Below are 11,756 nucleotides of genomic sequence, written 5' to 3' on the forward strand. Positions count from 1 at the left end.
TTCATTCTGCTCTACAAATTATACCACAACCACTTCATATGACTACAAGAAATCCCCGCAACAACCCACACTTACATTTTCTATTACTAACATGACCATTACTCATAATCTCGTTACAAGGAACTTCCACCTCTTCCCCACAATGCCACAACGTACTGCTACTTAACTACAAATGCCACAACGTGCTCCTGCTACTTTACAACCACCTCAACTGCCACATACTCATCGAACACTTACCACAGCCTCGAAGGACACGGAGATGTAGGTCGGGTTATTTTGGGGCATAACTCGAAGCGCGAACGTGTGCTGGAGCTCATTTAAGGACCTACGCGTAGTGCAGGGATTTCCCTAAAATCCCACATTTGAATGAAGACCAGCGCACATTCGGGTCCAGAAAGCACCTCCAAAAACCACGGCCCAATGTAGAAGTCGGAGCTCCAGTGCGTGCCCCTGTCAGCGGTCGACAGAGCCGGATTTCGCACTCGGGGCCTGGCTACGACTGCTATGGACCAAAAGGGGAGCTCAATTTCGTTAGACCCTCTTTTGATCCGATGTTTGGCTACTCCCCTCATCTGAGGCTCATAAAAGGAATGAACGCAGCTCATTTCAGATAGTATCGCCAAGCAGCAGTATCGCCGGGGACAGAGCTGGAGAGATCGCCGGCGACAGAGCTGAGCAGAAGACACCAGAGCACGACAGACATCGGATCTCGCCGGGGAGACCGGCGGTGCAAGGACAAGCGTTGGGTCAACGTGACCAGGCGTGGGGTCACGCATTGTTGCTGTGAGCCGGGACTGCTTCCATTTCAACGTCGCTCATTCGGAATGCATCCTGCAGCAACACTTACACATACAGACTCTTACACAATATACGATAGGATCTTATCTCTCATGAGTCTTTCTTCTACCATACATCTCTCGTCTACTGTGGACGCAAAAGAGCAATGAACGTGGGCAAGCCTGACCAACTGTTCTTTTCAGAGCAAAACCCAAGAGCGAACTGAAGAGTGAACCGAACTGATTTACACCTCACATTCTTCCTCTTACACTACACCGCACCCCACGTCACATTACACTTGCACCTCTCAAACACACACCCTAGATACCCTCAGTATTAATCCCTCCTCCCCTTTCCTCAGTGTTCTGGGTTGCACAGGTCTGCCGGCCACACCAGGTATTGAGATCAACGGCCATATTTAATTATTTCCTTCATCAGGCGATCCTCGGTCACCTTGCTGTCTGGGGTCTTAAGGTGTTTCCTGGGTAACCTCGCTGGGTCTGAAGCCGCCTTGTTTTTTGGCCTGCTCCACCATGCCTTGACTGGGAACAGGCCACAGCGATTTCTTTACAATAAAGTTGTAGTTTACACTTTCCTCACTCATATTATCGAATGCCTGTTCATCATAGCTACGAATCGCTGGGTACATTGTAATGCTTATAAACCTCCGGAGATGTCAGCGCTCCTGGCTTGACATTTCAGGTGTCTCCGGGAAGTGTATGTTTAATGTGTTTCTAATCACATGCCAAACTAGCCGTTTCTTAACCGTTTCATTGGAGTGCTTGCTTGAGTGCTCAAGCCACTTGGCAAGCGCTCTCCAAGCTGCTTGGTTGGTCGTTTCGGTAAAAGTATCCATGCTCTCAAGTGAATATCGATAAGACAGACGTACGTTTCTGCCTGTGTTGGGCCCTGCCGTGCTGTGCGGTTGGTGTCTTGGGAGGTGTATCATCCGCTGAAAATGTGCAATTTGATTTTTTACAGGATGTCGTTTTGTGTTACCTTTTGTGTGATCTCCTAATATAATCCACCCCTCACTTCGACACCGATACATATATAAAAAGAACTAGCATCGGTTGAAGACAAAGTCTTCGATATCCCCTGCCATAGTAAATGAGGACAAGTAGCAAAAGGCACCAGTTCAATTTATTCTTGATGTGTGTACCAAATTTCATAAAGAAATAGTTAATAGTTTTGCAACTATGGTCTGGAAATAAAGGTTAACCTCAATTATTTCTTAATACCCAACTTGTTTCCATGGAAAGTGACAGAATTCTTTTTGGGGGAAATCTCCAAATATCAAAAGGCACCAGTTCACCACTTGCTTGATATGTGTACCAGATTTCGTAAATACAGTATATCTTGAGGGGATTTGTAGTTAAGCTCCGGAAACGAAATGTGACGGACGGACGGACGGACGGAACCCATTTCTATATCCCCCGCCAACTTCGTTGGTTGGCGGGGGATAATAAACAATAAGGTCCATCAGACCAGGTGTTTGCCATGATCTTGCTGTGAAGGCATAAAGCATCGATCGACATTTTGTGTTCTGTGCCTTGATATATTTTTCAATTGAATTTTGCTAATTTCCCACTTTAATTTCACTTTCAATGAACTCTGTTTAAAGGTAAATATGTGTTTGTCGTCTTTATGTGTTTTATGCGTGTGTACGTATCTAAAATGTATTACCATATCGGGTGTGTGTACGTGTGTGTGTGTGTGTGTGTGTGTGTGTGTGTGTGTGTGCGTGCGTGCGTGCGTGCGTGCATGCGTGCGTGCATGCGTCCCTTCCATAATTCCAAAACAATGAAACCTCGCAGCCTGAAACTTTGCATGCATAAGGGAACTCCAAGGACGTGCACGAGTGAAAATCGGGTGTTTGGGTACATTAAAACACCCCTTTTGAAGATAATTAACAGCCTTATTGAATTATATCCTTTATCAGGCGCATCCTCAGCCACTTTGCTCATGATGCTGCCTTCAGGCGCATCCTGGGTTACCACGCTGGGGTCTGAAGCCACCATTTTTTGGGCCTCCTCAACCATCTTGACATGTCTTGAACAGGCCAAAACAAAACAAAGATAAAGTTTTTTCCTCACTCATTTGATTGAATGCCTCATCATATATACAAATATGCCTGGTGTTGTCTTAATGTTGGCAGGTGTTAAGGTAGCAGGCTTGAAATCCCAGGGTCCTGAGTTCAAATCCTGCTGGCCATTGAATAAATACCAGATGGGGTTGACTCAGCCTGTCATCCTTCCGAGGTCGGCAAAATGAGTACCAGCTTGCTGGATGATTGAGCCGTTCGAGTATCCTGCGTCGAAATCGTGACCCATCCAGGATTGTGCCCAATAACCCAGGAGACTGCTTCAGCAGCACCAACACTCTGCACAGAGTATAGTACCCAATGGATGGATGGATAGCTACGAATTGCTGGATACATTGCAATGCTTATAAACGCCTGGAAACACCAGCGTTCATCGCTTTATTTCATTTGCGCACATGCCATAATCTCAAGAATCTCTTACACTAAGCCGAATTACAAAATTTAAGCTTCAGAAATGAACTTAGCAGCAGTTCCCACAAACATAAAATATTAATGTGTCCAATTCGGACATTGCTTGGGCATCTCCAGGAGGTGTTTCATATGACAGATCATTGCTTGCCAAGCCAGCCGTTCCTTATCAACCATTTCATTGGAGTGCTTCCTTGAGTGCTTTAGCCACTTCGTGAGCATTCTGCAACATTCACACAATTGACAAACAAAGGTCAGGGCCACTCGCTTACATTGGCAACATGTTGCTCTGTGGTACAGCAGGAGGTGGCTGGCTCGCTGAAAATGTGAAATTTTATTTTACACGATGATTCCCCTTTTTGTACGATCTTCCATTATACGACCTATCACTTCAGCAGAGATAAATACAAATAAAAATCAAACATTTGGTTTTTAAAAGTTTGTTCAACTGTTCCGTGCTTGGTGAAGCCATTTGGTGCACGTGTTACGAATCTGGAACCCATCGCACACAACAGAGTCCCTATAGATCAGTTATATCGGTAAGTGTGTGTTTATAGTTAGGGCCCCCTACCTGTGTCTAACGGGAATTATATGTGTGCACTGCGGAGATTCGTTTACAACAAACCTCCTTCACCTCGCTTCCTCACACTGACGCCATTGCCTACGTGCGTTCAACCACGTACGTGGGAGGAGATTTCCATCGCCTCAGATCGAGACTCCGCCCAGGAAAGCAGGAGCGTGCCCCTCATACAATCAGGCCACAGAGTTCGACTTTCCCACGACACGCCGGCCAATGAGGTCAGGCCGCCTCAGAGGGCGACTTTCCCACAAACCCCGGACCAATGGGAGGCGAGACGTCTCAGACATCGACTTTCTCATGAACCCTCGACCAATGGGAGGCGTGAGATACCACAGACATCGACTTTGTCACGAACCCCAGACCAATGGGAGGTGAGACGTCTCAGACGGTGATCCTTCCCATGACACCCCCTCCCGCAGGAGAAATGCCATATAAGAAATGCCAGGGCCTTGGAAAGAGGGTGAACATCAGGGTGAACAGCAGTCAGAGTCAGGGTGAGCATCAGAGGAGGAAGTCAGTGTGAACGTCAGCGTCAGGGTTGGGCATCAGCGTCAGGGTCGGCTTGGCAGTGATCGGGTTCGAGGTGCCGGAGATCGACTCGTCTGGTCTGGTTGGCTTGGTAGTGATCGGGTTTGAGGTGCCGGAGATCGACTCGTCTGGTCTGGTCAGCTTGGCAGTGCTTGGGTCGTCTCTCATCTCGTCCACCTGGCGTCCGACGCTTTTCCTCCATCCCTGGTGCTTGGAGCGGCATCGTGTTTCGGGTTTGAGCCCCGCCGAGCCAGATCGTCAAAGACCACACAAGGTGGACAGGTCCAAGCGCAGGCTCTGGTCTCTAGCTCACCTGTCCTAGAGCTGGAGGCCTTCAATAAAGACCATTGGGGTCCGTGTGTGTGTGTGTGTGTGTGTGTGTGTGTGTGTGTGTGTGTGTGTGTGTGTCTGTGGGCCCGTCTATAAGTAGCAACTGTATAAGTGCCTTGTACATTATTTGCATTTCATTTCTTATAGTCGGATAACTCTGCTCTTCTGTGTTCCTTCCCTACCTATTGTAAATAAATATCCATTTGTTAAATGTTTCAGCTCGTTTCCTGTGCTTTCCTCCATTGGCCTAGCATGGTGCGTATTGAGAATTAGTAAGGCCGTTCGGGCCGGTAAATTGTTCATTTGGTCCGGCGTGGCTTTGGTAATTCCGCTCAATTATGCCGGATCAGAGTCGGTGATAGTGACTCGATTCGGACAAAGTCGGCCGAGAGCGTGGTTTCCCCGGTAGTTGGACGGCGTGAGTACTTAGGTAAATTGGAGTTAGACAAGTGGACCCTACCTCACGCCGTCGAAATATTGACGACCACGGTCCTTTCAGTGACCCGTGACCTTTCGGAGTTGTCCGAGTCACGACCTAAATTCCGGGTGTTCAGTGGGAGATGACTCCACTGCTCCACCTCGTGGTCGTTTATCGCCGCCGATACTCAGCCCACGACACGCGTTTTTCAAGCTTTAATGGCGATACCAGGGTTCGTTACCGGAGGTAGGAAAGAAAAATAAATTATATGATCTTGATGATTAAACTAGAGGGGGAGCACTCGGTAGAGTGCAAAACCTCCGCCGCCAATACTGCTGGGTCACTTAAGTGAACCTGATATCCTATTCATTGTAGATCAAAACGGATCAGACTCTACTGAACCACGATTGAACTAGAACGGGCACTCATAGAGCGCATACCTTCGCCGCCACTACTTTTTTTGTTCTTGGTATGAGTGTGGGGAACTGGTTTCATATGAATGGTCTTATGACACAAATCACATATCTATATTGTCATGACCCCCCCCCCGACTTTCGGGGGCTACGGACTAAACAACAATCAACTCACGTCATTTTGGCGAGTCTTCACTCGCAAGCTCGGTGAATACAACGTTTCAACAAGAGAAGGTAATCTCGTTTGATGCTGGATTCATGCAAATCGAATAAGAATTGACTGAGTTATGCCGAAAACCGCATATTTTTCAAGGTCGTGACCCCCCCCCCGACATTTTACCCCAACCGGTGACATGTGTTATGACGTCATTGTGTCACAAGATTGGGCATTAAATTCTGAACATTTTGGTGCTGGGTTCATGTAAAGCGGACAAGAATTGACCGCGTTATGACAAAAACCGCATATTTTTCAAGGTCGTGACCCCCCTGACCTTTGACCCCGAACCGGTAACAAGAGTATGGGCATCATTGTGTCATATTGCATATCACAAGATGAGGCGTTGAATTCTGAACATTTTGGCGTTAGTTGCATGCAAATTGAATAAAAATTGACCGTGTTATCGTAAAAAGACGATTTTGACCTTTTCGTGACCTTGACCTTTGACCCGAACCATCCCAAAATCTAATCGAATGCTTCCTGGCTAATAACCAATCATCCCACCAAATTTCATGCAATTCGGTTTAATCATTTTTGAGTTATACGAATCACAAGATTACAAATAAATAAATAAATAAATAAATAAAGACGCGACCAAAACATAACCTTTCGCAGAATGCGAAGGTAATAAACTAAACTAGATCGACGTGCATGTAGAAATGCCAAAAAAAAATCTAAATTTTTTTGAAAAAAAAGGTGCAAAATTTTTTTTTTCTCTAACAATTATATTTTGGGGGTTGGAAATCACTTAAAACATGTTGAAATGCAAAAAAATAAATTCAAATATTTTTCAAATAAAATCAAAATTTTTTTGAAAAAAAAAAGGTGCAAATTTTTTTTTCTCTCTAACAAATTTATTTTTTTTTTGGTTGAAAATCACTTAAAACATGTAGAAATGCAAAAACAAAAATTCAAATATTTTTTCAAAATGGCCGCTATAGCGGCCATATTGGACTTTGGACCAAGTCCAAAATCTAATGGCATGATCCTTGGACCATACCTAATCCACCCCACAAAGTTTCGTCGAAATCCGTCTGGGAGTTTTTCCGTAATACTGTTCATAAAACAAACAAACAAACAAACAAACAGGGGTGAAAACAGTAACCTCCGTCCATCTTCGATGGCGGAGGTTAATAAAAATGTTTTCAGTTTTTATGAAGTAATGAATCGCCACATCATGGCAGCAAAGCTAAGAGGTACGCATGCTCGCTCTAAGCTGTCGAGCCTGGGTCTGAATCCTGACCCAGCTATAAACTGTTATCCCGGTGTTTCACAGGCAGGGTGATTCATCAATATGTGTGCTGTTAAACTAGACATCACATCTGTCGGAATCCCCCCTCTCCTCTCCTCTGCCCCAACCCCCCCTCCCACTTCCCATATCTTTCCCCTCTACCTCTGTCTCCCCCACCCCCTCCCTTTCTATATATATATATATATATATATATATATTATATATATATATATATATATATATATATATATACATATACATATACATATATATATATATATATATATATATATATATATATATATCTCCAAATAATCTGGATGGTGGTTATGCCTGGATAATGGTGGTTATCACCACATGTATCCGAACGGTGGTTATTTCCTTGTTTCTGGATGGTGGCTATGTCCAGACGGTGGTTATCTCCATACGTGTCTGGACGGTGGTTACTTCCGGATGGACACTCCCTTCACTGCCTTCCCTTGCCCTCCCGTCATGCTGCCTTCCCTTGCCCTCCCCTCACATTGCCTTCCCTTCCCCACCCCTCCTCACTCCCTCCTCTCATCATATCCTCCCTCCTCTCATCATATTCTCCCTCCTCTCCTTTTTACTCCCTTCCCCTTAATATTCCCATCAGCAAAGTGACGGGTTGTATTTACTAGTCGAGCAATAAAAGAGTGGTGCTGAAATACAAGGCTAGACAAATTGAATGACACATTTCACCATAAATAGAAGATGATGGTCAAATAATAAAATCAAAGTAGTACTTTACAAGGTGTCCATAAAGTCCTGATGCAACTTTGAACATTTATAACTTTTGATGTACACTTGATAGAAACAAACTAAAAATGGTGCATGAAAGCATAATTCATCCAATTTCTACACAATATAGTTCAAAGGCTTCAACATAACAGCCATCATTTGTAACACATCATTCAATCTGAGTTTTCCAACTTGCTGAAAACATTCTCCAGTTGTTGCTGAGCAATTACATCAATTGCATTTGTGATCAGAGCCCTAAGTTCATCCAAAGAATGTGGTTTTGATGAGTAAACAACAGTTTTACATGGCCCCATAAAATGTAGTCCAATGGGGACAGGTCAGGCAAACGAAGTGGCCAAGCAATTGGTCCACATCTCGCGATCCACTTGTCTCTGAAGACATCATTCAAGAACCGTCAAATATTTGAAGCACAGTGGTAGGGAGCCTCGTTTTGCTGGTACAAGGTGATATGTGAGATTTCGTCATTGTAATTCAAGAACAAAGAAATTCTACAACATTGCAAATTAGTCTTCACCATTGACTGTTGCTTCTTCCAAAAAAAAAAATTATGTGCGACTCCCTGAGAGAAGACCATGCATTGATTTTTGGTGACTATTTAATGTTGCCAGACTTCCTGAGGTTTTTCTGTTCCTCTAATGTGGTAATTGTCTGTTTGATTTTACAACTCACATAGAAGTTGCCTCATCAATTATGTCAACTCCTCAAGAAACCCATGAGAATTGTGTCTTTACCAAGAGTGATAACAATATTCGTAACAATATTAACACTAACAAAACTTTACGTGAATTATGCTTTCATATGCCATTTATAGTTTCTTTCTATCATGTGTACATGAAAAGTTATAAAAGTTCAAAGTTGCACAGGGACTTTATGGAAATCTTGCATAATCCTGTATCCTAAGAACAAAATGTGGATGGCTTAGTTAACTGGATACAATGTTGATGGGCTGTTCAGTCTTACCTGCCATGTTTAATGAACATGTCCTGCACATGTTTATACTCATTCTTGCAGGAAATAAATCAACCAATTGACAAGTACAAGCAGTTTGCATATACTGTTGTGGGGCCGGGTATCGGTGGCGAGCACGACCACGAGAGGGAGCAGTAGAGTCGGCTCCACCGAACACACCGGAATTGAGGTCGTGCCTTTTGGATAAGTCTCAAAGGTACGGGTCCCTTACTGGACCATGAATCGCCAATAATTTGACCGCGTGGTGTAGGGTCAATTGCCAAACTTCAATATACCTAATTACCCACGCGGACAAAGCTACCGGGGAATTCACACTCTCGACGGACCTCGAACGGAACAAGTCATTACCGAGCCCGAACCGTGTGTAACCTGAGCGGAGATTACCAAGGCCCGTCAGACCAAATGAACAATTTAACGGCCCGAACGCCCTTACTAATTCTCAAAACACACGGTGCCAAGCCAATGAAAGAAACATAGAAACCAGCTGGAGCATTTAACAAAAGGGATATTTATTTATCATGGGGCAGGGGAGCACACAAGAAGGCAGAGTGAACCGAATACTGAAGGAATAGCAATTTATGTACAAGCACTTATGCAGTTTTACTTAATAGAATGGCACCACAAACACACACATATGTACACCCAAAAAGAAACGGACCCGTCAGGTCTTTATTGGAGGCCTCCAGCTCGAGGAAAGGCGAGCTGGAGGTCAGAGCCTATTCTCGGACCTCTCAGCCTCGTGCGGTCTTCGGCGATCCGGTGTGGCAGGACTCGAACCCGCCACACAATGCCGCTCCAAGCCCAGGCAGGCGATCCTCGCGGGACAGGCTCGCAGGCACACAAGCCACAAGAGAAGACGCTCTGTTGGCAGGACCCCAGGAAGGCGACGACTGGCTTCAGAAGACCACCAGCCGTCTGAAGACCAGAAGACAATTCCTACGAAGACCAGAAGACAACTCTCAACTCTCAACAACTATTCGTTTGGTCCACGCGTGCTTCTCTTATCCCCCGCTCACACTCCCTCATTGGGCAGAGAGAACGCTCTATGCCCATATTTGGAGCCAAGCCAGAACGAAACGCTTGTGCCCATATTTGGGGCTAAACCAGAGCGCAACGCTTGTGCCCATATTTGGGGCGAAGCCAGAGCGTAACGCTTGTGCCCATATTTGGGGCGAAGCCAGCACACCAACGTCCAGAGAAACCCCACCTAGCACACTGGACTCCGCCCACGTACGTGCTGACACGCACGCATGCAATGGTGCCGGTGGATGATGGTGGAAGGAAGCGAGGGCAGGTGTCGTTGTTGGTAATTTAAATCCTATCAAAATAACTCACAGCACACGTACAATTAATCACCCATTAAACATAGGACGGGACCCTAACTAGGAACACATACTTACCGACATAGCTGATCTATAGGACCTGGCTGTTGTGTGCAGTAAGCTTCCAAATTCGCAACAATACGGCAATGCTTTCTTTATACTTGAATTTTTAAACCCAAAATGTCATCCTATCATACCACCTTCATTCAGATTGTAAATAATCCCACATTCAGTTTTACAGCTTTATTTATTCTATTGGCTGGCAGAGAAATAAATAAAAAATTCCTCCTCCATTTTCAAGGTGTTGGATTTGAAGACACCAAAGATATATTGTGGGAATATAAAGTACTCTCATGTAGCACAACAAAGGACTCAGTCGCCTTGTGGTTAAAGCGTCCGCTCTGAATCTGGGATGTCAACGGTTCGGATCTGACCCTGGCAGAGTCACACCAAAGACTAGAAATGGTACATGCTGCTTCCTCGTTCGACACTCAGCATTTTGAGGACAGAGCATGGACATACCCTGTGGATTGTTGTCCCTTAGGGAGGGAGATTTCTCCCTAAAAGCTCTCCACTGGCTGTGGGGAAAGGAAAAAGCACCACCACTAGACGGCTCTACCAGTTCCCAATATGTTCTAGGACTCTGTTCTTCATTGCATGGCCCACAAGCCACTGGTGGCCAAAAGTGCGGCCCCTGACGTGTCGCCAATAATACACAAATGTGAAAACACCCCATCATAATCCGCCATAAATGCTGTCAAATTGATCCAATGGCTTCAAATGAGTGTTCCAACGTGAAGCATAAAAGTAACATAACTACATCAATAGGTGGCAGAATACAAACAATTATGCTTGCAGGCCACTTAACCACAACGAAGAAGAGTATGCGGAGGCGGGGCCTAATAACAGTCATTACGGCATCCTGCAGGCAGTGTGGCGGCTGTCACACTGATGTCTTATCGGCAAAAGTGGTCTCCCTCTAAAAAAAATAGTGAAGATCACTCTTCTATGAAGTAACGATCCTCAAGGTCAATGGCCGTGTTTGTCTGATGTCAAGTCCTGTGAATTGTTTGCATGCAAGTGCATGATTTCTGTTTCTAACAGGTCTTCTGAGCCGACAAAACTGTAAAAAATGCATTTTTTTTAAATTAAAAAAAGAAAATTAGGAGATGAAGATTAAAATTGAAGCAATATAAACAAGGCTAGCAGAATAATAAGAGTAAATACTGGAACTTTCCTCATAAATTCACACAACCTTTTTACATTGTACAGTACGTTTTGTGTTGCCATGAAAAGAACCACATGGAGTTTGGTTAAAAATGGATATCAGGGCAGTTTGTTTGGTATCGTTGTCTGGAACAGTTTGCTTTGTGATATTGAACTCTCATATAATGTACTGAATTGATCATTATCTGATCCTACTGATCGCATTTCATGGAACATGTGTACTGGCACTCCTCACTAATATGAACCAGATATGTTCCACTAAAGTAGTGTGGATAGCAAAAAAGACTTTCCCATAGACATAGTGTTATAAATCAAAGATGCATTCCTGGGGGGCTGATGTTCAGAAACCTCATGTAATCTAACTTCACCTTCCTAAATACAAAAGACATAACTCAGTAAATCAATCAGAACATCACTAAATGTATAATGACATGAATACCCACCATAAATAC

At 44.5% G+C, this 11,756-nt stretch overlaps 1 protein-coding gene across 2 annotated transcripts in view; it reads right to left on the reverse strand.

Moving 5' to 3' along the window:
* The window catches only part of LOC147029815 (ceramide synthase 6-like), a 90,342-nt gene that overhangs the window by 59,858 nt on the left and 18,728 nt on the right, over window positions 1–11,756 (reverse strand). The window lies entirely within an intron of this gene.

The sequence above is a fragment of the Eptatretus burgeri genome, chromosome 3 (assembly GCF_056783735.1).
Source record: "Eptatretus burgeri isolate ZD-2024b chromosome 3, Ebu_testis_v1, whole genome shotgun sequence".
Lineage (NCBI taxonomy): Eukaryota > Metazoa > Chordata > Myxini > Myxiniformes > Myxinidae > Eptatretus > Eptatretus burgeri.